Source organism: Acanthisitta chloris, unplaced genomic scaffold, assembly GCF_000695815.1.
Source record: "Acanthisitta chloris isolate BGI_N310 unplaced genomic scaffold, ASM69581v1 scaffold4333, whole genome shotgun sequence".
NCBI lineage: Eukaryota > Metazoa > Chordata > Aves > Passeriformes > Acanthisittidae > Acanthisitta > Acanthisitta chloris.
Window position 1 is genome coordinate 160,367 of NW_008665307.1, and position 26,370 is coordinate 186,736.

Genomic DNA, 26,370 nt, shown 5'->3' on the forward strand with positions numbered 1-26,370 from the left:
ATATAGCACATTGATTCAACAAAGCCACAGGGCAGAAAAGAGATGACAGACTCTGAAGCACATTTGGACTGTGACCCAAATGTCAAAATCTGTCATGTTTAAAACCAGCAAAAAGGAAAGGGGAGGAAGGAGGAAAGGCAGAGATGGCACATATATTTCATTGTTTTCACTTTTAAAAATGACATCACCATCTGCTCAATTCTTTAGCAAATGCTTTTGCCAGACTGAACTAAATTTCAACTCCACAGGTTCCTCCTCAAGAGGTAAATTTGAACATCCCAAGTATCAACAGATACTGTTCCAGTTCTAAATGCAACACAAAACCCAAGCAGATGCTTGGCTGCAAACAGGTGATTGAAGATTTCCTAAGAAAAATGTCATTATTAGCTTGTGAACCACTGTATTATCTGTAACTCATCGTTCTGGATATGAACATTTTGCTACCTCCTGTTAAATTTTCTAAACTCTGCTGAACAGTAATGGTCTTGGACACACATTCCCTATCAAAATAAACTTCATATTCCAAACACCTAAAAGAGCTGCAGAAGAACTCTAGAATCTGCCAATGCAGTAAGTCAGCTTCAGGCAGCAAGGGGTCACATGTGCTATTTAGTAGTGGTTATATGTCTCATATTTGCAGCATTTACTTCAATGGTAAATAAAAGTTAGTTAAAAGAACATATCCTAAGGCAAGACAAAGTCTTAGAATCAGAAACAACCTGTTATCTTTTACTTGCTGGACTATTTAACTTTGTGTTTGAATCCTTTTTTGAAGACTTCACCTATTCATTTTTCTCTTCTTGATATGGCTGAAGAAATTACTTTCTGGTCCATTCTTTAAGACTTCTCTGTCAGCACTTCTTTCAAAATTAAACATTAATGACAGCAGTGATAAAAAATAGAACAGCAAGGTTTAAAAGCACAAGCTTTAAAAGTTCTCTGCCAGCTCCATGAAAGGTATTGTCACACAACCAGAAATAGGGAGAAAGATGTGGCATTTAACTTGCTTAGCACACAGTCTGCTACTTTATATCATAATTGGAAAAGAGTTTAAAAGCTGTCATTTTACACTACTCTTCCCAATAAATCTTCCAGAATTTCAGTCTGTTTACAAAATTTGAGGTTTTTTTTTTTTTGCAACTGGAGACATGCTAAATTTTCCATTTTAGACCTGGATAATTATTTAAAGAGTAGCTGAAGTTGTTAAAATGGTCTGAAATTTCAGACTTCTGTAACAAAGGAGTTTTAAGATGTAAAAGGGAATTCCCAGCAATAATCACCACACACAGAAAATGCAGCCTTGTGTGTGATAGAGACACTGAAAGGGAATTGCTGGAAGCACTAAAGAGATAACTGCTCTAAATAATCACAAAGAAAGATAGATCAGTCTTTGAGAGAAAATATAAAACAGAAGCATCACTTAAAATTCCCATGGGAGTTAACAACCTCATCTCCTACACATCTCTGACAATTCTGGCGAACACCTAATTTCCTATCAAAATCTGATACTCAAAGCTTTAAAGCATCTCAAATGTACTGAATATATTTTCAAAGTATGTTCACGGTGTCCTACAGCATGCAAGAATTAGATGCTCTCTAGCAGCCTACATTATAGCACTATTTTAATATCTTAAAAGCCACATGCACAGACTGTAGCAGCCACATCTTTTTTTTGGGAAGGACAGCACCAAGTTTATTAGCAAGATGGAAGACACATGTCATTTTTATGTATACACAATTCATTTTTACACATACACCATTCTGATTTTCCAGGTTCAGTCCTTTAAAGGATTAGTTCTCCAGCCACAGCTTGGGTATGACAGTATTTTGAAAGGAAGTATCTATGTCAGTAATAAATGTCTCGCTTAAAATGCTTCTGTATATTTTGTATGGTGAGAATATGATTATATATTATATATAGAACACACCATATGAGGGAATTGGGTTGGTTTAGCCTTGAGAAGAGGCAGCTCAGGGGTGACTTCGTGGCTCTCTACAACTACCTGCAAGGAGATTGTAGAGAGGTGGGAGATGTCTCTTCTGCCATGGCTGCAGAGGGGACTAGAGGGAATGGCCATGAGCTGAGACAGGGGAGATTCAGATTAGATGTTAGGAAATTTTTTTTCACTGTTAGGGTGGTCTGGCACTGGAATAGGTTTATCCACCGAGGTGGCAGAGTCACCATCCCTGGAAGTGTTTAAGAGGTGTCAGAACCTGGCACTGGAAAATGGGGTTACAGTGCAGTGACAGGTTAACAGTTGGACTTGATGATTCTATGATACATAATTTAAATAGATGAGGTAGTGCTCAGTTTTAAAGGGAAATCAATATGCTATGTTCACTTGATTGTGCCATTCTCACCTACCATCCTTTGGTGTGCATCATGGAGAAGCTCCTGACTACCCCAGCTAGAATTCTTCCAGATACAACTAAACTGTACAAGATGTTTAGGAAATGTGCCTGATGCTCCACCTGACGCATGGATAAGGCAGACAGTGAGACCTCAGCACCAACTGTTTCACCTTACAAACACACTGGGTTTTGTCCTGTGGATTAGTCTTTGCTAGCTATTAAACTCCCACCCCTGTTCCTGCTCACCCTCTGCTCTCAGCAGAGCGAGGGGTAGAAAATACAAGTAACAGGAACAAAAATGCTCCTGGGCTGAGATAAAGACATGGAGGTTGCTTATCAGCTACTCTTGTTGGCAAAATAGCCTTACTTGATGAAGGTAACTTAATTTTGCCAATTAAAATGAATACTTACTGATTTGGATAGAAGCAATAAAAAAGATAATCATGAAACCAAAATATTTCCTCCCCCCTTTCCCAGGCTCAACTTCACTCCAGACATCCCCTCCAGCTCTGAGTGGTGCAGGAGGTGGAGGTCATGCTCAGTACACCACAGAGGATTCTCTCTGCTGCTCCTTCCTGCTGCTCCTCTGCCTCGAGTCATCCTGTAACAAACACACAGCACACCCTGCACAACAGCAAACTCCAGCTGAGCTGATCATAATATACCCTGAGGTCACAATTCCAAAACCAGGTGAACTTCCTGGGCAATACTAGCTTAAAAAATGCTCCTATCCCCTCTGCTCGTTGTCGCCCCTCAGTGAAAATGACTTTTAGGCTTTATTATCCTAACAATTTAGCAAGGAAGTCATAAAAGCTCCCAGTGCAGCCAACACACTGCAACAGGAATGAGCAGCTGGAGGTGGGAACATCCTGTATTGACATTGGCAATGAAACTTCTATACTACAGAACCACAGCAATGTTTCTGTCCCAAAGATTTGTCTTCTTTATTTTTTTTTTTCTTTTTCCAGGAGAGAGTATTCCCCTTTCTCCCAATTAAAACAGCACTGCCTGTCTTCCTGGGATATGTGAGAGACTCCTCATCACACACATACATCTGACCAGTTAATGACTCCTCGCCTCAACAAGCACTAAGAGCTTTCCTGCCTCTCCTCCCACACACTTTGGGGTGGCTGAAGCTCCACAGTAGCCAAGCTGATTTAACTGCTGGCTGTTTCCCCCTTCATCCCACACACATTCTTGCCCTCTGTTCCACTGTGCAGCAGCTTGGAGCTTGTCACACCACACACCAAACCATTTTGGTGTTAACTCAGTAAAGAAAAAAAATCACCATTCATTTTTGTCTCTGCTGGCTCAGTGTCATGCAGTTTTAGCATGGGAAATGGCTCAGTGAGAAAACTCAAGTAGAGAAGCCAACTTAAAAGAAAGGAAGGGAATACAGAAGGAGAAAGGAAAGGAATACAGGAGGACAAAGCAAATAAAGCTTGGAAATGCATCATTCAGAGCACTCTAGGGTGTTGCAAAATACAAGCACACACCTTTCCCTGCAAAGTATCTCCACTGTCATCAATTTGTTGTCAACCAAGATCTGTTGCATAATCAATCTGTACCTTAGCAAACATGTTTAAAATATGCACCAAAAAGAAACAAATGCATATAGCTGTGAGTGGCCCTTGAGGAAAACACCATGGTAATCAACAATTACAGTGATCCAGTGAGACAATCCATCTCCAGTCAGTATCTTTAGTAGCACTGCTGCTGTAGCATTTGGAAACAAAGTGTTGACATGAAGAAAGAACAACAAAATGCAATTACAGCTAATACTCAACAACCAGGATCCATTTCTGAGCCCCCCATGCAGAAACTCATGGAAATCTTTACTCAATGGAATCAAACTAAACTCTGAGTCACTTCCATTTGCTAATCTATTCTCTCTCAGTGTTTGGACATAAATATAAACATGTTAATGGTTTCTAGCTGGAGCTGGGTGTCTTGGGAGACTTAAAAAGGCAATTTTCCTTCCTCAGTTTATACTCTGTCAGCTATGATGAACATGAAACTGGATGTGAAAAACCCACTTTTCTCTCACGACTTCCGATACATCCACCAGACTTACCCAGAATGTCTCTGACAGAGGTTGAAAGTTGGTTTGCATGTTTGTGGCCATGAAAGCAACTCTTCCTTCTTTTACTCATTTCCTTATTTTTCCTGGCATGCAAATAAGCAATGCTTCCTAAATAAGGTGGTGTATTTTGGGTAATAAATCAACTTGAACTAATTAAAATGTTTAAGAATGTCTGAAAGAGTATTAATAGCTGCCTACTGCAGATAATTAGAAATAATAATTTAACTTAATTAAATGATAATTCTTAGCAACATTTTACAAAGCACCCACCACAATGAAAAAAAATCTAATATTTTTAAAGCAAAAAGATTAGATATCTGTCATCTAAGACTTTCTACATTCTACATCCTCTTGGTTTATACTCAACAGCAGGTTCAGTGAGATAGGGGAACAGAGAAAGAAAAGGGGAAACATAGAAAAGTGAAAGCAACAGTTCCTGGATTATTTTCTGTTCATTAAATAGATGCACAATCTGTCTTCCAAAATACTGTTAGCAGTTCTCTCTGCAAAGCAGCAGTTCCAGAAGTGTTTCATAAATTCAAGAAGGGACATGATAATCAGAAATTGGGTTACAAACTCCACAGATTAATTTTAAAATGAATTAGGAGGGTTGTCTCTGTCACAAGTTTGAACTTCCAAATGGGAATGGAATTGCTGAGGAAGACAATTTGAAACCTCTGCTTTAAAATCTGAAACACTTTCCTCTCATCATTGCTCTGTTTTCAATAATTAATGAAAGGAAATTGAAAACAGTCGTTGACTCTTAAGTCGTGATCAATGAAGTCATGAAAGTGGGTTCAGTACTGATAACCATGTTATATTAAATCCCATGTTCCCACCTGTTATGGAACACTGTGCAACAGCCTGAAATCCAACACCTTCCCAAGTACCATCGACCACAGGTTTTTACACTGCAAACCACAGTTTTAAACACTCTGATAGAATGAATTCTTTAACAGAAGGAAATGGAAGTGCATGTGCAGCAGCAGATCTGTCAGAATATCCTGGGAATTCTCTTTTCAAAATTAACAAACAAACAAAAAAACAAAACAGAGAAACAATTAGACACAAAGTGTCTATCTGGCAAAGCAATGTTACACTCTGGAGCCCTAAACTGGCAAAATGCTCAGCTGTAAGGTCATATTAGTCCTTCCTGAAATAACTGGAAGTTCACAATTTCATAAAGTTACACAGATTGTGCTTTCTTGTAGTGAAAACTAATTGATAAAGACTTAAACCCCATTAAAAGCAGCAACTGTCTCCTCTTCTGTCAACTCCCTTTCCCCTCCTCCACCATCTCTCCCTTCTTGCTGGTGCAACAGTTTGTGCAACTGCACCACAAACAGAATCACGGTATTGATCCACCTCAACTGCAAACAATCTTTTTCCCTCTCCCTTTAGAGCTGTTTTTCACCCACACTAGTTCTAGCTAGTTCTGGGAACCTGCACAAACACCTAAGAACACAACAGTGTTGACAGCACAGCAAGAGAAAGGAATGGACAGGTTACAGCAGCAGTGCTCACCCCAACAGCAGCACTGGAGCAAAATGTTTGACTGCATGTCAAACCTCAACAGTCCAGAACATCACTGTCCTCCCACAGAGGAAAGAAGTCAGATTTCACAGTATTATCAAGAAATACTAACTTGCAGTAGTTTTGTGTATATGACTGAAACTCAAAATTGAGAAATGAACTTGCAAGTCAGGTTGTAGGTTGTTTTTTTTTTCCTCTGTGTAATTTGCTATGTTTATGCAACTCCATGTCGACACGAGTCCCTACAGATTTCTCACTAGGTGGCAACCCAGCTCCGGCTTTGATCTGTGTGTACTCCCAGCTGAACACAAAAGGTGGCTGCATCTATTTAGCTGCACAGAGCTTAACGTTTGGCCAGTTTCATATCATTGATCTGGTTAATGATGACTACAGTTCAGCCCTAAGAACAAAGTAAAGATGCCACTCTAAAATAATTAAAGTCCATCCAGTGCTAAGTGCCTTTTTATCCAGATCCTGTGGAAGATGATTCTCTCCTCTACACCTAAGGAGGCATTTGGAGCTGATAACCTCACACCAGTACTCGACTACACTGCACACACCGAGAATTGCATGACACAAACAGAATTCATTCAAACACAGTTTGCTCACATAAGCCAGAAGTTACTTGTTTAACCCATAAACTAGAACATAGCAGTGTGTTTATTAGAAGTCCAGCAAAAACCTTTAGAAGGCTAGAACTTGCAAACAGTGCAGCTTAAATCACTGCAATTCCTCCTTTTTCAAGGTTAATCACCCAGGGTGGAGTTCTTCATTTCATATTTTGTACAACTGGTTGGTTGCTTGTGGAGGATTCTTTGTGCTGCAGGTGTGTGTGCCTGTATGTGTGTGTTTAGAGAGTTTCTGTCCTGCCTTTGGCCAGGGCAGGACAAGTAATGTATTATCTCAGAATGTGCTAAAAGCATAATTATAATGTTATGGTCAGACTCACAAAATACTTTTACACCAAACTTAGATATCTTTTGGCCAGAATTCACTTAGGCTGATCAGGTTAACTAAAGTTAGAGAGACTTTGCAGTCCTTTAAATGAATTTTCAGTACTCATGTACTAAAATGTAATGACATTACATGAAGTAAGTGCCCTCAGAGGCAATGGAGCATCACCCAGAAAAGAATGTGATTTATTTTGCTGATAATTCTAACATTTGTAGCAGGTTTTTTTGGTGATTTTTTTTTTTTTGTTTGGTTTTGCCTTGTTTTGCTTTGTTCGTTTTGTTTTGGTTTTGCTTTGTTTTTTTGAGGTGTTTTTGTTTTTGTTTGAAATGCCTTTTCTTCTGTGACTTAGGCTTTACCTGAATATAACAACAGGGAAATTTACTTTCTGATTTTAACAAAGAATCTCAGTTTTACAGGAAAAACTCAGGAATTTCAAAGACAGAAAGGAAATCTATTCATAACAGATTCAGTTAGTCTAGACAAACTGTCTAGAACTCCTATTTGAGGAAGGGTTAAATAACCCATTACACTAGTGCTGTTGAACACTAACAGGCAGAAACAGCCCAAAGGCACTCAGAAGAGTGAACTGACTGCCTAATATGCTACTCATACAGACCAAATGTACTTGTTTGCTTTGATCAGTCTCTTTGCTCCTCAACTGGCAGGCTCTGCATAGCCCATACAAAACCAGCTGCACACTAATGCTAGAAAGGAAATAGTCTACTTTGCCCAAGTCTAGACAACCCAGGCAAAAATAGCATTGAAAAATATCGATCTACTCTGACAAATCTAATTCTGCAGTGCCAGAAGCTCAGTGAGTGGCTGTTTTAGTCGTGGTACCTGTGGAACGCAGCATGGGTTACATCACAGTTTTTCCCAGGGAAAGTAGTGCAAGTTGCAGCAAATGCTGCTGTAAGGGACAGCTCAGTTCTGCAAGTTCCCCCACAGCACACGGAGCTCCAGCACAAACAGCATCGACAGTGCACCCTGAGAAATAGATAACTACATAGCAAATATCAAGATGATAACCATCCTGTCCCACTTGGAAACCCTGTAGTGGAGCAATGTCTGAAGGCTGGAGAACAACTACCTTAACAAATCTCATTTTCTGCTTCAGAGACAGAACAGGACCAGAAAACTCTTCTCAAGCCATAGTAATCCAGGATCCTAGAAGTTAGTTTTGGTTTATTCCACACCTGCACATGCTTCCCTTCATAATTATTACCAAAAGTCATAGAATTTTTGGGGGCTTGTTGTTTTATTTTTTTTGTTAACTGACACCTTACAAAGAAAGTTTTGTGAAACAGGTGTGCGTCAGCTCAGTAATTAAAACAAACTCATTACAGAATGTATTCTTTACCAGCACTTTCAGGATTTCATACTAAGAACCAACGTTTTAACTAAACTTGTTGCCACTTACCAAATACCCATAAAATACTTTTACATATAGTCTATTAAGTTTGCAATGCTTTGAAGAAATATTCCCTTTTCTGCTTATGAGGTTGAAACACTCCTCCAAGCCTCTGAAACCAGTGCTCTTGAAATATATCCCCCTTTCGTTCCACAAAAATCAGATGTTAGTGATGAAAGCAGTGCTCAATTGAGCTCCAACTTGTTTCTAGCAACACTCAGGTCACAGCTCTAGGAATAAGGTTTTAACTTGCCTAACTCATCCTAGATTGTACAAGAGGCTGAAAACACTGCAAATTGTTACCAACTGTCACGTTTTTCCCTGTAAAACAGACAAAGCTGACAGGGGTAACATATATCCTCATAAAGAACCAATCCCATGACAATTTTGCCTCTGAATTTCGTCCTACCACACTCACAGGTCATCAGAGAAATATTTTCTTTCATGATATACACACTCTTCTCATGATATTTAAAGGACAATTTCTCTTTTCCAATACAGATACGAAGAGTTTACTACTTTAATCTCACCTAAGCATTAAGAAAACAATATTTCATTTCCCTAGTTTATTATCTGGTGATGAGCAAGAAAAAAAAACCACCTAAAATTCATACTTAGCAAAAGTTGAGTCAGAAACATTTTAGTCACCTGATCCAATCTGGATTTCTAATTTCAGGAATTATAGCAGCACGTAGATAGGGATTTGGAAGCAGTACATATGCATGGTTTTGTAACTAAGTTCTGAGTGAGTTTCCTACTGTCTCTGAACTTCCAGGTGATGCCCACAGGAAGAATCACATAATAACACAACTATTTCCTCCACTGTCACAGTGTATTTTGAGGGGCTGATGTGGATCTTGTAAAGCCTTGTAGCAACCAGCTGGGAATAATGGGCTGCTCCTCCTGCTTGACAGAGCAAAGATGATTTAAGTACTTATGCTTGTAATACTTGTATGTAAAACACTCTCAAACTGAATGAACCTTTCTCAGATGCTAAAAGACTCAACTCAAATTTGTTCTAAAAACTAACCTGCACTATCTCACTCCTGCATGCTTAGCATGAGATCCATTTACTTCCATTGGTGTCCAAATCTGAAATGATGATCAATTAGAGTAAGAGCAGAACTTCAGAGCAAGAAAAATGGGCAGAATTTGTAAATGCAAGAGCAACAATAAGCTTGCATATACTTGAAGTTATCAAAACATATATCCACCACTAATGTATTTCAAAAGTCCACAGACACTGGTGAGACACTGGCACAGGTTGCTCAGGGATGTGGTGGCTGCCCCAACTCTGGTGGTGTTCAATCCAGGCTGGATGAGCCTTGAGCAACCTGATCTAGTGAGGAGCTGTCCCTGCCCAGAGCAGGGGTTGGGACTAGACGACCTGTAAGGTCCATTCCAACCCCTAAATTCTATGAATCTGCGAACTCATAATATAATGTATCTTCTCTTCAAAACAGCTTTATAAGAGCACTGTAAGAAACTGTTAACAGGGTTCTTTTGTTACAAGAAAACCAAATTTTCTTTCCTTGCAGGTTAAATATTTGTCTACGTTAAATAGCAGCAGGATGAAGAATATCACTGACATGATGGGGTACATGGAAATATAAAATGTAACACATCAATCAGCTGAGTTGAGGGCCCTGACCCACTCCACAGACTCTTTAGACCACCTTTCTTGCCTGCACAACAAAAATAAAAACTCTCTCTTAACATGACAACACATGACTCTCGGGCTGAATGCAGCATTGTCCGGATTCTGAAAATATCCTGAAGCACGGTGAGTTGCACAAGATGTTCCTCCCTCCCTCTCTTCAAGGAGGAAGCAAATACTAATTCTGAGCCTGACCTCACTCCCCTCACAAATCTCTTTTGGTGAAACAACCTGTTCAGTGTGTCTCATGCTGCACAACCAGTTCTCATTTGTCCAAAATTCTGCAGTAGGCAGAGGAAGACAAGAAACCAAGGCAGCGAGGGGTGTACACACCACTGTAGAAAGGGGATGAATTATGCACCTGTGACTTTGACATAAAAAATCAAATTTGCAAATCCATGAGCTGTTTATGCAGGTTGTATATGCATCTGCAACAGCATTAAAAGTCAGCTCAGGTCTAGCAGAATTTACAAGCTTAAATGCAGTATATGCATAACAGCTATGCTGCTTCAGGACATGATGATACAGTATAGTCTCTGCCAGTCAATACCTGAATTAATAAACCATGATAGACTTGAGTTAGCCCCTTGTAAGGTCACTTGAAAGTCACAAGGACCCTGGTTCTTGAGGATTTATTAGCCCAGCTAAACACAAGCTGTGGATACGTTAATAAACACTCCCAGAAATGGAGTGCCAGGAAAATGAGGCTGATACTCTCCATAGGGTCAGTTCTGGACTAGAGCTCACGAACTTTGACAGGTAATATAAAAGGACACTGTACATGCTTTGCACATCCACACGTTTTCTAGCTGTACCTGTACTATTCCACCTATTTTTTCTTATTAGGTACAGTACCTCAGTCTCTATTTACCACGGAGAAGTAAGACTTGGCTGCTTAAGTCATCCTGTTGCAAAATTCTTCATTCATGAGCAACTAATTAGGGAAATAAAATGGCCTCAGAGCACAGAGAAATTCATACAATTTATATATATCCTATGTTTTACACATATTACAGTCAGTTTGGAAAGCCTATTTGTAATTCCTAGCTAAGTAGGATTTAGAAACAGAGTAAATTGCATCATTAACATTCTTAAGCTGAAAAAAAGAATAATTAAAGCTCAACCCATTTTTTTACAACTTTGAACCTTTAACACTGAACCTGAGCCTAAAGCTTTGAACTTTGCAGCATTCTTGAAAACGTATTAAATGAAATTAAACCATCTTTCCTCTTTTGTTTTCCAAATGCCACAGAAAATCATGAAACTGGAATCCATTTAAACCTTTTGTTACCACAAGCAATATTGTTCAAGTGATGCTCACGCCAACTTCAGAACAATCACAGACACAAAAGTGCTGTGTGCTGCCAGCAGTGAATACTGGAATCAAAGAATGATGAAAATAAACAGTGTAACTGTCATAACCTGTTCTTAAGAGTTTTTGCAAAAATACATGTACCAAAAGTGTGTTACACACCAAATTAAACTACAAGTTCCAAAGGCCCATGGATTTTAACAATAACACTGACTGAACTTTAACTTAGTGTATGCAAATATAAATGTAAATATTGCACAAATGCAACAACCATTTCTCCTACAGACTCTTTTCTTTGTTTTGCTGTTTTTTTAAACTGCAAATTTATCTTCCATTTCCCAAAATACTGATAAAATTCACATGATAAGAATCACATAAAACCAGTAGCCTGCTAATAGTGATGAAACTGATTCACCACCTCTGGTTTGGAGAAGGATTTTAAGACACAAATCTATTATTTACACATAATATAATCAACAAGCACAAAAAAACTTGTAAGAAAATTTACAAAAGATTTTGTTTTTTGAAAGTTCAAAAATTTTCTTCCTCTTCTAGATCACAAATATCCTCATTACTATAGCACATTTTCACTCTAATGATCTGACACAAAGTTACAAAACCTTCAGCAATAACTGAGTGTGGAGTTGAACTTTGATCACTCTTTGAGCAGTTACAATCTGTTGGAGAACGGACTTGGACACTGAAATACGTATCAGCAGAGTATTGGATGAAAGGGAAAAAACATTCGGTTTCTATCATCTCTGAAGATCTAAGGAGCTATGGAGTTGCAACAGGATCCAGCAGAGACCTGCCCAGACAGCAGGCTTAAGCAAGGCCTACACCAGAGCTTGCTTGTTTAAACAAGCTTTCCTGAGCCCTGATACCTGAAACACACTGTACTTTTCAGAAAGAGTTTAGGTAGATAAAATAAACTCCACTGTGTAACAACCAAAGCAAACTACTCACTTTTCTGGGTCAGCCTTTGTGCAGGAGCCTCCAGATGAAAGGAAAATGACAATTTACATCTCAATAATGGAGGAACAACGTAAGTAAGTTACTCTACACAAATAAAAGTGCTCCTTTTTCCTCCCCCTACTGCTTCAGAGAACTGACAGCTACCAAGATCACCACTTACACAAACACAGAATTCATTTTGCAATGTGCTGTGTGTTAAGTGCTATGCCATTGTGGTCCTTAAAATCTCTAAACTCTGTTGGGAATTTGGTCCTTCTTCACTTGGCTCAACTGCTCCTCTATGCAAACATCTAAGTGAGCACTAATTTACTTACTACTAGTAAGATGACAAGACTGCCTGCTGCCAGACAGACTCCATCCAGCTATGAAAGAACAAGACTCCTTAAGCTCTCACAGCCCCAGACAACTGCAGAGGAAAGTTCAATCTGTAGGAGTATAAAGCCAGAATCTAGTTCACTTGGCAAGGTAAGCAACTCTTTCTTTCCCCTCACTACAGGAAGGGCAAAACAAAACTCTGCACAAGTGCCAACCCAGCACCTACAAAACACAAGTGGGGCAAGTGTGGGGTGATGCACGACTCAGAAATTTTGTGCCATCTGATACAGAACAAGGACAGAATCTTCTGAGACATGTGAAGCAAATCCTGAAATGGGCATTGTCTGAGCAAAGCCAGTGCCCTCAGGTTTATCAGCTCCTCCTCGTTACAAGCAACCTCAGAACTAGACCAAATGTAATTAATTTCTGTTTTGGGCCAGCAGATCACAAACACAGCCTCAAACTGAGAGAACAAAGCATGTGCACAAAAGGTCCAAGGTTTCTTACTTGGAAGAGTAATTATAAATTCAGAAAAACAAACGATTGTACAATCCTCTCATCTGACATGACTTTCTTCAGAGGAGCTACTTGGACAAATCCAGCAATCAGATTGTAAGAGACAAAGGTGATATTGAAGAACAGTGCTGAGAGCAAGGGGAAATCAAGTTATTGTCATGTCACATGAGGATCCAGATTTGATTCCGGATATAAACCTGCTTTCCTATCAGCAAACAAACTGTCACCACAGCATGACCAGCTCTAAAGCTCTGCTCTACACCTTAACATTTCTAAATACTAACCCAGAAGTTACCCAGTTTTATAAAGAAACTATTTCTGCCCATCAGGTTTTAGAACACTGAAGAAAACAATTCTTTTGCAGCACCTTTTACTACATGGAAGACCTAAAAAGAGAAAGGTTTCGAAATGTAAACTCTTTTTATAAAAATAAACCGGATTAGACATTAAGATTTTGTTTTTCTCCAAAAATCATTGCAAACCTTGGCACATATAAGTGCCCTCAGTCCTCAGATCAGCATTTGCCACTCAGCTTAGCATGCCCTGAAGTCGTGAATAGCTTTGACTCTTAGTGCGTACAGCCCATAATTGCTCAAAAATTACTAAATACAACAGAACCAAGGCAGAGGTTTCTGTTGTATTGCAGGACACAGAGGGATAAGCAATGAACAAAACAGTGCTCTGCACTGAACTCCAGCCATATTTGCCCTGCAATGTTAAAAGTGACAGATGTTAACAAATCTACCATAACTAGTTCTGTCACAGTAGGTAAAACAATACAGTTTTTAACCTAACTTTATTTAGTTAGTCTTCTGAGAAACCAGAGAAAAATCCAAGGTTTATTATTGCTGACTCTGCTAGTACCTTTCTGTGGAACTTGGAATATATATTTAAAGCAATTTCTCCGTTATGTGAAGTATTAAAAAGAAATCCTCATTTAAATGCCTTAACAAATGCTAAGATGTTCTGAAACAACAAAACATTATTTTTAAGCACCAGTCTCATTTGCAATTGGATTTTTTTTTTTTTACAGGAACTTTTAAAAAAAAAAACCCCAGAAAAAAGGTGACCAATTTTTGCCAAAATAAATACATAGAACAAACTCCTCCCCGACTGAGAAACACACCATAAATCTTACTCATACATGAAGTGATCTTAAAAAACAACCTCCAATAAAAATCTGTCACAGATTTTAAGTAAACCAACCATAGATCACAGTATTTTTATTTACATTGCCAATTTCCTTACTGTCACTGTGTATATTTGTTGGTGGGATTCATATTAGGAAATCAAGCACATGCAATATATCCAGCGTGGGGAGGCTGTCCCTGATAAGTGTCATTATTAAAATAAATGACTTGTGGCTGGAAACTGCCACGCCACAAAGTGCTGTTTCAGAGTGCTCAGACTGCAGCAACACACAGAGCTCTTTAAAACAGGTCTCTCTCCTAAAGCCTTTGGCACCTAAAACCCCCCAAACTGGTAGGCTACAACCCTAAGAAAATGCAAGTACCTTGCAATGCTTGGTTAAATTTATTATTCTCACCCTTCTATCTTCTAGGTAGTTAAGCAGTGGAAGTGTTCTAAAGCCATACACCTTCCATTCCATCCCACTGACACAAGGAGAATGACAGCTGTGCTTCAGCCAAATTCTGAAAGCTACTGGTTATACATGTAATAGTTTTAAAACACAGAATTGGAAGGACATTCAATGCAGTATTGAAAATAAAATTTAGTTCGTATAAAATATAGTCATTCAGGTTTTAATTAACTGGATTTGAACCTTAAATTGAGCTGCATAGACAATAATTAATTGTTTATTAACTGCTTTAATTCTGCAAAAATAATGATAGCCTCAAGACGACTGACACAGTATTTGAGGTGGCAGAACATGAAGAGCAGATAACATGTAGAAAGTCTTTGAGAAACAGAAGTAAGTTCATAGGTCTCCTGAGGACTTTCAGGTCTTTGACTTATTTAAATTAAAATGCTTCTTTTCACTGAGAAGCTAAAAAGCTCCAATATTCAACTCTGTCTGTTAGCCAAGACATATTTTACAAGATAGCTTTCAAGCACAAGTATTTCCCTCTGCCTTCATATCAACCAGACCTAATTTTTTTCTCTGAACATTTTTTTTCCTCTTTTCTCCAATGACTTACATTTCCCTTGCGCTCAAAACCATGTTCATCTACAATCCAGTAAAACTATCAGTACATGCAGAACAGCTCCAAGTGGAATGTCTGAAGGTAATCTGTGGGAAGATTTCCTGAGACAGTGATGTACATATTCAACTTGGCACAAAACTGTAGACAGTACAAAGGAATAGGAATCTATGGATCACAAACCACGAATCTCATTTTTGGAAAAGAAAAATTTTAGACAATTCATCTACAATCCAGTAAAACTATCAGTACATGCAGAACAGCTCCAAGTGGAATGTCTGAAGGTAATCTGTGGGAAGATTTCCTGAGACAGTGATGTACATATTCAACTTGGCACAAAACTGTAGACAGTACAAAGGAATAGGAATCTATGGATCACAAACCACGAATCTCATTTTTGGAAAAGAAAAATTTTAGACAAGATTTGCACAGGATGTAAACTGTTCCAACCAAAAACCACCCAGCCCAAAGACAGGAGTTTTGCCAATGTCCCAGTGCTGTGGCAGGACACAGGTTTGCCATCCTAACATGAAAAGCAGTCTAGAAGAGTGAGACTGTGCAAAGATCGTTATTTATCATCTCATAGTGACATATATTTTTAGATTCACAACACAACAAACCCCAGCATTTAAGAGTCAAAGAAGGTTCTCTTCAGATCAATGAATTAACAGAAATTGCAGCTCAGCTGCAATTAATCTTGAGTTTTGTTGATTGCACAAACCAGAACAGAATACACCCTCGCATCCAAACAGAAAATATTTGAAAATACAGCTGATGCTTATTATCTTCCCTGGGTTTGTAACCAGCCTGAATTACAGCAGCACAGTCAGGAGCCTATTTCTGGACTATTGGCAAGAATCACCATTCGTTAGATGGGTACAGACTGTGTACAGACACAGAAGTGTTTTGGAAAGCATTTTCAGTGTTTTGGAAAGCATTTTCATTTTTCAGAACAGAAGCTGGACATACCTCATGAATTTTGCAAAGAGATTAAAGACAACAATGTTCAAGAATGAAGATATGAGGGCGTTTTTAAAAGACATCTTTTCAAAACTGTACTTCCAGGTTTTTTTACATAAATTTAATTATGACTTTGCTTTGCAAAGAGGGTGAAGAAACACACCTTTGTCATTTGGTTTAGTGTACTGATAAAAGCTCCAAGCATTGCTTACTACTCTAGCAACACTACAGCTGGAATGTCCTCGCTTACCCCCCAACCTAAATTTCTTGCTCAGACAAACAAGCTATTCTCAAGCTCTTTCTCAAACACTTTTCTTTGCTAACCAAGAAGGCTACTGTAATTAAACCAGGGTTTTAGAAAAGAAAAATATTACGTGATAAAGCCTCATCTGCACAGCCACAAAGGAGTACAGAGTGGCAGCTCAACTCTAGTTTGGGAGATGTGGTTTGGAAAGCAGAAACAGGTTCAGAGTGACTGACTGAGGATTCAACTGTTGCTGCCTGGGATGAACTTTTCAATGACAGGCTTACCACTGGGCAAAAACCTCACAAAATAAACCTAGGACAGTTATTTCCAACACTTTCATAACTTATGCAGTATGCCCAATTATCTGGCAGGCATTATTTTGCCAGACTGCTTGGAATGAACAGCATCAACTGCAGTGCACCTTTTGGGTTATGTGATTTATGTTGAACCACAAGCAAAATCTAAAAATGGTTTTCTGAAATTAAAAAATTCTCCTAAAATTTTAAAATATTTTCAAGTTTAATTTTCAGTGAAACTTGCATTCTAAATGGTCGTGGGCTCCTAGGTACAGATGGGATTCAAACAACAGACCAACAAAGGACCAACCAGCTTTTGTCCAGATCAAGAAGTGATGTGTAAGTCTGCATAAAAATTTTTCTGAATTAGCAAATAATCTTTATGACTTGAGATGACTAAAATGTGCATGAACAATGTGTATTTCTTCATAAAATGTCCTACCCAAATAGATCCACTAGTTATTTCAGTAACAACTTTGATCCAATGGTCCCTAAGCTTTATTTCATATGTACAAACAGGAATTAACTTGTAAGTGACAAACCATAATCACTGACTTAAAGAGCATGAAGTGTAAAGAAACTTTTCACAACAAGATTCGTTTTCATTGGTCTTATTTTCTGTTCACAAATGCAATCATATTTTCTTGTCCCACAGGCATGGAAATGTGATATAGAATAACAGAATGGTTTGGGTTGGAAGGAACCCTAAAGACCATCTCATCCCCACTAGCTCAGGCTGCTCAGAGTCCCATCCAACCTGGCCTTGAACACTTCCAGGGATGAAGCATCCACATCTACTCTGGGTAACCTGTTCCACTGCCTCTCATATGAAATGAGAGAAAAGATTATAGCAATGTTACTACAGGCGGACTTCTCAACAATCATGAGTACTTCAAAAGAAACAAAGACCCAGGTCAACTGCATACTCAGCTATATAACAAAAATAACAGTTGAACTATCTATTATCTACTGCATAAATTCTATTTAGTGCTAATTAAGTAATGATTTCATTATTATATGTGTTCTAAGAATTCTGAGACACAGCAATTTTTTAATTAGCACTCTGATATGTTATTCTTAGAGTGAATAACTATTAAAATGACAGACACACTTAATATAATTGCATTTTGAAACCCATCAAGGACACTGTTTATATTTACAAAACTAGGAGACGTGTTGACTACACTTGCTGCTCAGCTGCACAATACCTGCCTCAAAAGCAGCTTCATGATAACATTATGTGAAGACCTGATCTGGCAACGATTTTTTGCAATGTTGGCACTACAGTGAACCCAAGACCAGATAAATCAGAGCAGCATGTAGCCAAGTAGTAAAGATTCAAAAAGAAGGAAGAAGAGGTGTGCTCCTGCAAAGTCATTGTGTGTTCAGTGCTGTAGTAAATCCAGCAAAACCAGACACATATTAAAGGCAAGAGACTGAACTCAGGCAGCAAACAAAGCTGTCCTTGTTTTGGAGACTGATTAGCAGGAATAAAGAACCAATTGCTTGCAGCGCATAAAAACTTAACGATTTTCCTTCTATTTAAGCAATAGTGCATAAAAAATTAGGTAAATATCCTTTTATGCTTTAAAGTGGGTGCAATAAATTCACAAGCTTTGCTTTCCTTGCTGAAGATGGAAAAGGAAAGCTTTGCATCAACACTGCTGTGAATATGCTTGCAGCAATATTTCAAGGAATTTTGTGCTGCTGAAATAAAATAATACCCTATAGTTGATCTTTTAAACTCTTACGATTTGGATGAAAGGCTGTATTTCCGTACAGAACATGCTATTTGCTTCCCTGGACCAATCCAATTTCCATCTGTGACTCTGAAGGAGGTCAAAACTGGTAATTTGACCAATGACAATTAGCATCCCACTCCTGGAAACCTGGATCTGGGCACAGGCTAGAAAATGCAAAAAAAACCCAAAACAAAACACCCTAATATATAATGCTGTACTTTACACTTTATGAGAATAATTATACTGAGTTAAGTGTTGCCCAAGACTGAATTCTGTATTTCCAACCAGAAAAACACATGCACCATTTCTGCCATGAACTGACTTCCAGTAGCAGGGGAAAAAAAAAGAGTCCTGAAAAAGAAACCCTTGTTATGTTTTCATGCATTCCTGTGATTCATTGCCTCTATTACACGGTTAACATGCTTCCACACTTACAGAAATGTCTTTTGGGGAAAAAAGCTTGCTTCTATCTCTTGTGTTACATTTCTTACAGAAGTATTTAATTCTAATGACACTTGGTTTATTAAAGTTACAGCACAACTGTAAAAGTTACACATTTATGGAACTTGTTTTTACAAAGGAGTAGAACTGCATTCATAACCAAACCAGCCTATGACTCCTCCAGAACAAAAGAAAAGCAGAAAACTCAAATCCTTCATTGAATTAAAACAAGGAAACCCCTTAGAAAAGCTTAGGTAACATTCTCTATACCAAAACAGCAACAGTTCTGCTTCTGTGTGAAAGTAGTAGAACTACAGTAGGAACTATGCACTCCCCAGAAAGGAACACTCTCCCAATGGCCAACATCACAAGTGGCTTCAAGTATCAGTCTTCAAGTCCTGCTGACAAAATTGTGAAGCTCCAAACTGGGCACAACAGTTCAAGTCTGGAACCAATAATGCCACAGAGAAGGAAATAACTTCCCCTGATCTGTGACATATGGTACAAGACAGAACTGACAGCTACAAGAAATTCCAGATTAGTTGGTGTTTCCAAATCAAAGGCAGTGAGTCACTCTTCAAATCCAGTCATAAAATTTGATGACACATAGATTTGTCATATTTTTTACTCAAAAGAGATGAGCTCAACACTGACACTACATTTTTTGCTGAAACCCTTGAGGAAACAGGGAGGGAGGTGCAGAATCTCTCACACAGATACTTTTGTGATCCACCACAGCCTTCCAATGGCAAAAGTTACAGATAGTCAGCTGTGCAACTTGACCCAGAACTAAACAAAGTCTTTCAAAAGAACTGCCCTGACAAAATGATTGAAAAAAAAGCAAATCTAAATTAATTAATTAAATACATAAAATAATCAAAAACTCCAAAATAACTTCTAAAAAAATAAATCAAAAGGCCCCAAAACCAACAAGGGTAAATTATAGAAGGAAATAAGCAGAACAAGAGTAAGGTCTCAACTGCAGGAAAATCACTCACAATCTGAAAACATGTCAGGGAAAAGACCTGTGGGCCCTTTGCAGAAAAAAAACAACAAAACAAAACCCAGCAAAAACCTGTTGCCAACTTTCACTTCCCTCCTACAAATGAAATAATTCTGGAATTCTTCTCCTCAAGTGGATGATTCATAGCAAGGCCAGTTTTGATATAATTATATTGTCGCTCTCAGTGCTAGAAGTAGTCCAAGAATTATATTTAAAACACTTCTTTCCTGGCTATAATTTTGCTCTTTGTCACAGACAAAAGTGCTTTGCAGACCTTCATCACAGCTCGTTTCCAGAAGAACCAGTTTGAGTCCTAAAGGAAACCTCAGCCTTTCCTTATCAGCTTATTTATTCAGCTTCACAGTGGCTTGTATGCATACAAACCTGTGCATCAACCACATACATCAACCTAATAAGTAAGGTGTAGCCTATTAGAAGGTTGCAGAAGTACTGGTAATCACTTTCTTTGTGAGGACATTTCTATAGAAATGAACTACAAGTGAATCTAATACGTGTTGAATTAAATCCTGAAAAACGACAACTTGAAAGAGATATGCACTGTAAGCACAAAGCTCTGCCCTTTAAATTGCTTTAAAAAACACTCAGCATGTCAGGAGAAAGCAATCTGGCTGTAAGGAAAGGCAGACAAACAACATGTATTGGCTTTTATTAAGTAGTTAGGAACTGATCCTCGTTCTCTTCCTCAGAAATGGTGCTTGCACTTAGGGGTATGTGGTGTTGGAGCAGTTAACTAAAAATCAGATATGCAAGACATGCAGAGAAAAATAAAAGAGAAAATGCATGAGATGTGAAGAGAACAGCAGAGGGAATGGGCACTCAAACTATGGCACGAGCTGTAACAAATTCAGAAATAAGGAATATGCTTTTTACACTCTTTTATACCAGAAGTTCTGAGTATAGCAACTAAGAGCTATATTTGAAAATAAGTTTATTTACATTAATATATATTTTTAGACCTCAATGAGTCTACTACTACTACTACCTTCTGAGAACATCAAGTACTCTTCCACATGGATCCTCTAAAACTGAAGTGTACAAAATAGACTCTTTTATGTCTAAAGATAGTCAGCATTCACATTTTCTTATTTCTGATTTTTTTGCGTCTCTGTGACATGAAATCAGAATGAACTGTGGTACAGTCTGTCAACGTGGAAAATATTCAGCATTAATCCAGGAGATCACGTGGCCACTTGAACAGTGACAAGGTGTCAATATACTTCATTAATATGGTTGAATTACAACAGTACAGAGATTGATGACACACAGTATGCAAGACCATGAATACTAATACATAAATCCAATAGAATGTAGCCTAGATAAGATTTGCTAGCTGTCAGGCATCGTTACATAGCATTAATTTTCCTCCCCATTATCAAACCACTGCAGAGATGCACACAGCCACAAAAACACTTGAGAAGTCTGTGTCTATACACACTAGGAGCATTAAGCAGCCTTATGGAAAGAATGCTATGCTAGGGAAAAGTTTGTCTTCTAAACTGGTGGCTCCTCCATCATATACCATGAATGCTCAAGATAGCACCAGCTGATAGACACATTAGCCTAGAGAAACTTTCAAGTTGATTGTTTTGGTACTGTGGTAATAAAGACACCATCATTATAAAATATCAGTATATTCTTTTAGAAGTAATTGTTCAGACTAGCAAATAGTCTTTGTAAAGCATATTTGGTGCCCAACTGCCTCACAAGTTAAAGAAATCAAACCATTGCAACAAAACTAGTTTTAAATTAACTCTTCTTAAGCACAATACTGTTCTACCTACATTTTTTCCCTACTTTGTATTCAAACTGTAGTGTCCCGTGGATTACGTGCAAACTGTTGTTACTAACACGACAAAATCATCTAGGTTGGAAAGACCCTGTGGAGGTCACCCAGTCCAACTCCTGCTCCAATCAGGTCAATATAGACTTGGCAGCTTGGGACTTTGTGCAGTCCAGTTCTGAGCATCTCTGAGGATGTTCTCCACAATCTCTCTCTGAAATCAGGAGCACATTTTTTCCCCCCCTTATCTCTATTTGGCATTCCCCTAATGCCTAATCACCCTTTCTGTGAAGAAATTCTTCCTAATGTCCAACCTAAAACTTCCCCTGGCACAGCTTGAGACTGTGTCCTCTCATCCTGTCACTAGTTGCCTGGGAGAAGAAACTGAATCCCACCTGCTACAACCTCCTGTCAGGGAGTGGTAGAGAGTGATTAGGTCACCCCAGAGCCTCTTCTTCTCCAGGTTAAACACCCCCCCAACCCTCAGCTGCTCCTCTTCTGACCTGTGCTCCAGACCCTTCTACCAGCCTTGTTGCCATTCTTTGGACTTGCTCCACCACCTCAATGTCCTTCCTGAGAGTCCCAGAACTGGACACAGTATTTCATGTCCTAATATTACAAATCTAATGCACAACACTTCAACACCTTAAACCCCCCACCTAAAACAACATAAAAGAAGAGCCAACAACAATCCCTAACCAAAACCACAAAACCAAAAAACTCAGAAAGTGTCTATGATCTGTTAACTCATTGCATTAGAACTTTAACACAAGTGGAATTGAAAAAACTAAATTTCTTGAGAAACTCCCAAGCCTGTTCTTTACACTTAGGCAGCAGTTGCAAACCACCAACAGTTATCCTTTTCCAGTGAATCTATTATTACTATTGGCTTTTCTTTTCCTCCTGATGAGTCCTTGCTCTTTTGTCTACCATTCGTCATGGCCTCAAAATGTTGAATTTTACTGTCATGGAGCCAGGAAAGCAACACTCCACTAAGGGTAGGATGTGTCCTAGCATCAGTAGTTAAAATGAGGCTCAGAAGAAGGTTAGAGCATGCACAGAACTTCTTTCAAAGATACCAAATCATTTAGTGAAAATTCACTAGCTCAAAATGCAACAGTTCTGGTATAACCTGCCAAAACTATAACGGAGTTAATCACAAGCTGAATCATAGAAAGCACAGCTTATATTTTATTGAAGGGCTAGAAAAAAGAAACTAGCAAAGAAACTGGCATGATCAGATTTCAATGAAAACCCTTGTTCAAGTCTGAAGCAAAACCTGTGATTTACCTGGTGAATCAAACTAGCCATTGAGGCTTAGGGCACTGTTTGTTAGAATTGCCAGTAAAAGTCTTTGACCCTTTTACTGCTGAACTTGGGTTCATAAGGACTTAGATGGCACAAGTGAAATTCCCCCAAAACATTACTGTACAAAAGAAAATGATGTCCAGCAAAAATATCCAGGACATGGAGTACACAGCAATTGTCATTGAGTTGCCAACGCTCTTCATGTCGTGTAAATGAAGCATTTGATGTACACACAAGTTGCACATTCAACAAATCAAGAAAAGATATATTGTTTAACCCTAAAATAGAAAATATTAGAGCTACAGCCTTTTATTTACACCGTAGCACTTATGCAGCAGTGTTTAAAATCCTGACTGTATGAAAAACTTAGTTTTATAATACAATTTTGCACACTTTAATCACAAGTTTTCACCCATTTATAGCAAATTACTTGCTAAAACTAGATTAGACTAATAAAATCAAAACTGGTATGTGCTTTACTTCCTTTGTATGCTTCTTTGATTCAAAACTAATTTTTTCTTTAAGAAATTCACATTCTTAAAAAAGAAAATCCAAACAGAAATAGCAATGACTTAGACCTAATTATCTTTTTAATGTTTATTATTGCCATTGAATAGTTGTGGGAACCAGCACAGATTAGAAGTGTATACACTAAGTTAAATTTGAGATATAAGACCTTGCTTTAAAACTTCTACAAAACATAAACCAGAAAGGATCTTACAGAGATTAAATATATAGAAAAGGTTGACAAATCACAAAACTTCTCTGCTGAGAATTTGCTCAATTGTTGGTTCTTACCTTCTGTGCTTAATCCAGGACTTGATGTGAATTTTGCTACATCGACAATCTTTACAGCAAACTGTTGCCCTGTTTCCCTGTTGATACATCGCCGCACAACGCTGAAGGGACCCCTGAAACACACACAGAACACGCCAATAAATGATCAATTATTACAATTCTGTGATTTCTAAACAAAGTCTTGATTCCAACACTCACGTGTGGTATTCCCACAGAAGCTTACACCATTGGCTCACTAAATGTAAAAGTAATAGTTCTAACTATTTGGTGTTCAGAACACCAAATGAGTTTTGTATTTTCTTATATTAAAGATGTATCCTCTCCCCCTGCCACTTTAGAAAGGCTCTGCTTTTATAAATGTTATGCAATATTAATTTTTAAGTGGACTTTATTTTGATGCATAATGCAAATAGCAGTAAAAAAATATAGACAAGAAACTCTCCTGGTTTCAGTTCTAAGCTGATGGGATAATGGACAGCAATAAGAGTAACAGAACTGTTGAGTCATGCTGTGTGGGTTTATTTGTCTGTTTGTTTTACACAAACTAGGTTTATTTTGAGTTTATTTGACATCACTAGGTATAAACAACCTCTCAAATTCCAGAAATGCTTCTAATTTTCTGTCATCTATGGCACTTAGAGAATCCCACAGACGTTACGGATAAAAAGATGTAAGTTTAGTTCAGACAGATCTTGGTATTGCACTCAACTAATAAAAAGCTAGTTATTTTTCAAAATGGAAATTGTATTTGCCAAAACACAAGTTAGAGTGACCTTTTTCAAACCATCAGCACCAATATGTACTTTTGGAAACATCTTTTATTAGACAGTCTAAGTTCTTGATGCCTTGACTTAAAATATCTTTTATCCAATGTTAACAGCAAACAATTCAACCAGATAATTATGGCAGGTCAAGCTTTTGACCATGAAAAGTTAATAGGTTATGAAAACAGCATAGGATTGTTTCAAGACTGTAGCAGTTGTGGCAGATCAGCCTTTTTTACTGCTGCTTATTTAATGACTGATATGTGAGTTTTACAGAAATCCTTTCTAAAGGCGTCTCGAAGAGATGTGAAGGAAAATTTGAAGGCTGGAAAAAGCCTTTGTTCAGAAGTTCATCTCTTGAATGAACATTTGCCTGCTGAGTGAAATAAATGCTTTAATATAGCTTAACAGACAAATTCTTCCATTCGAACAGTGAACTGAAAGTTAGTTGACAGGTTTTTGACCAAAGGGATTGCAAAGCAACACAATTCTAAAAATAAAAGGCACCCTGAAAAGGCAGAAGTGTCCCTGTGAGGGCACTTACCAACATTTAGAACTGGCTGCTGGTGTTCCTTTACATACCAGATGATTCAAAGCATGGAATCCATCACACCACCAAACCTGTACTCCCATAGCTAAAATCCAATTTTTCTACTTTCTCAACGACACACTCGCAAAGATTTCCTGAAGTAGGATCTTTTCTGACACAGAACATGAACACCAAAACTAGTCAATAAATTGCAACCTAAATATTTACAAGTAAGGAAAATATTCATTACCACAACTGTAGACATGTGAGTTATGCTGATGTGCTCAAACAGAACTAAATATACAAGAAACTGAATGTTTTTTCCCCTCTTTCCTTGCTCCTAACATACAATGAAATCCCCTCTTCTGGTGGCTATTTTCTCTTATGAATCCACACCTTGCTATTCTTCAGTTTTTGGTGTTTTACCAACAGTTACCACAGATAATTTTAAAAAGAGGTTCAATTAAGCCTCTAATACATAGAAATCCATTTTCATCATTAATTGAAAAAGGCTCAGCTGACTTCATTTGGCACTGGATGGGTACAGCTATTGGCTGAGAATCCTGCCCCCACATCTCAAAAAGTAATTTCCTATGGAAAAGTCCCACTTTATATAGATCTGTGTGACTTCTTATCCCAAGTTTCTGCTTACTCTTTTAGCATCTGTCAAAGTAAAACTGCTTTAAAATAGTACAAATACACTTAGATTATGGTAATGTAAAAAAATTTCAAATGCTAAACCACAGCTTTGGAATAACATTGACAACACTCACTTTCATTCATAACTGCCATAAATTACTAGAAACTTAATGTATTTCGCTAAAATGATCCTCTTTCTTTTCATTCTCATTGGGTTTTCCCCCCACACAAATCCCTTATGAAGACATTAATGCTTTGAGCAGACAAAGTTGGAGGAATCACAAATCCAAAAGGAGCCTACAAACTGCAGCTCGGAGAGGATGAGACTTGTGTTTACCCCACTCTTTTCTCTTGCAACCATGCCTTGATTTCTCTTTCCATTATCTACTAACATTTTAGAACCCTGACTTGAATGGTTTGTTTCCTGCATATCAAGTCTGGGGCAAAAAAATTTAGCATTTGATTCAGTTCTGTAACAGGGAGGGTAAAAGTGACATGTGTACAGTCTCCACCTTTATGGCCATATTGACACTTCACTATGGCTTTAACAGCCTTCTGTGCTTCCAGTGAAG

At 38.1% G+C, this 26,370-nt stretch overlaps 1 protein-coding gene across 1 annotated transcript in view; it reads right to left on the reverse strand.

Annotated features, from left to right (window-relative positions):
- Positions 1–23,972, reverse strand: part of CASK (calcium/calmodulin-dependent serine protein kinase (MAGUK family)) — a 127,292-nt gene extending 103,320 nt beyond the window's left edge. Inside the window, exon 1 of the mRNA XM_009071674.1 lies at positions 23,867–23,972. The gene's annotated coding sequence lies outside the window, so the exon portion shown is untranslated. The remainder of the gene's footprint in view (positions 1–23,866) is intronic.
- Between the last annotated feature and the right edge of the window lie 2,398 nt (positions 23,973–26,370).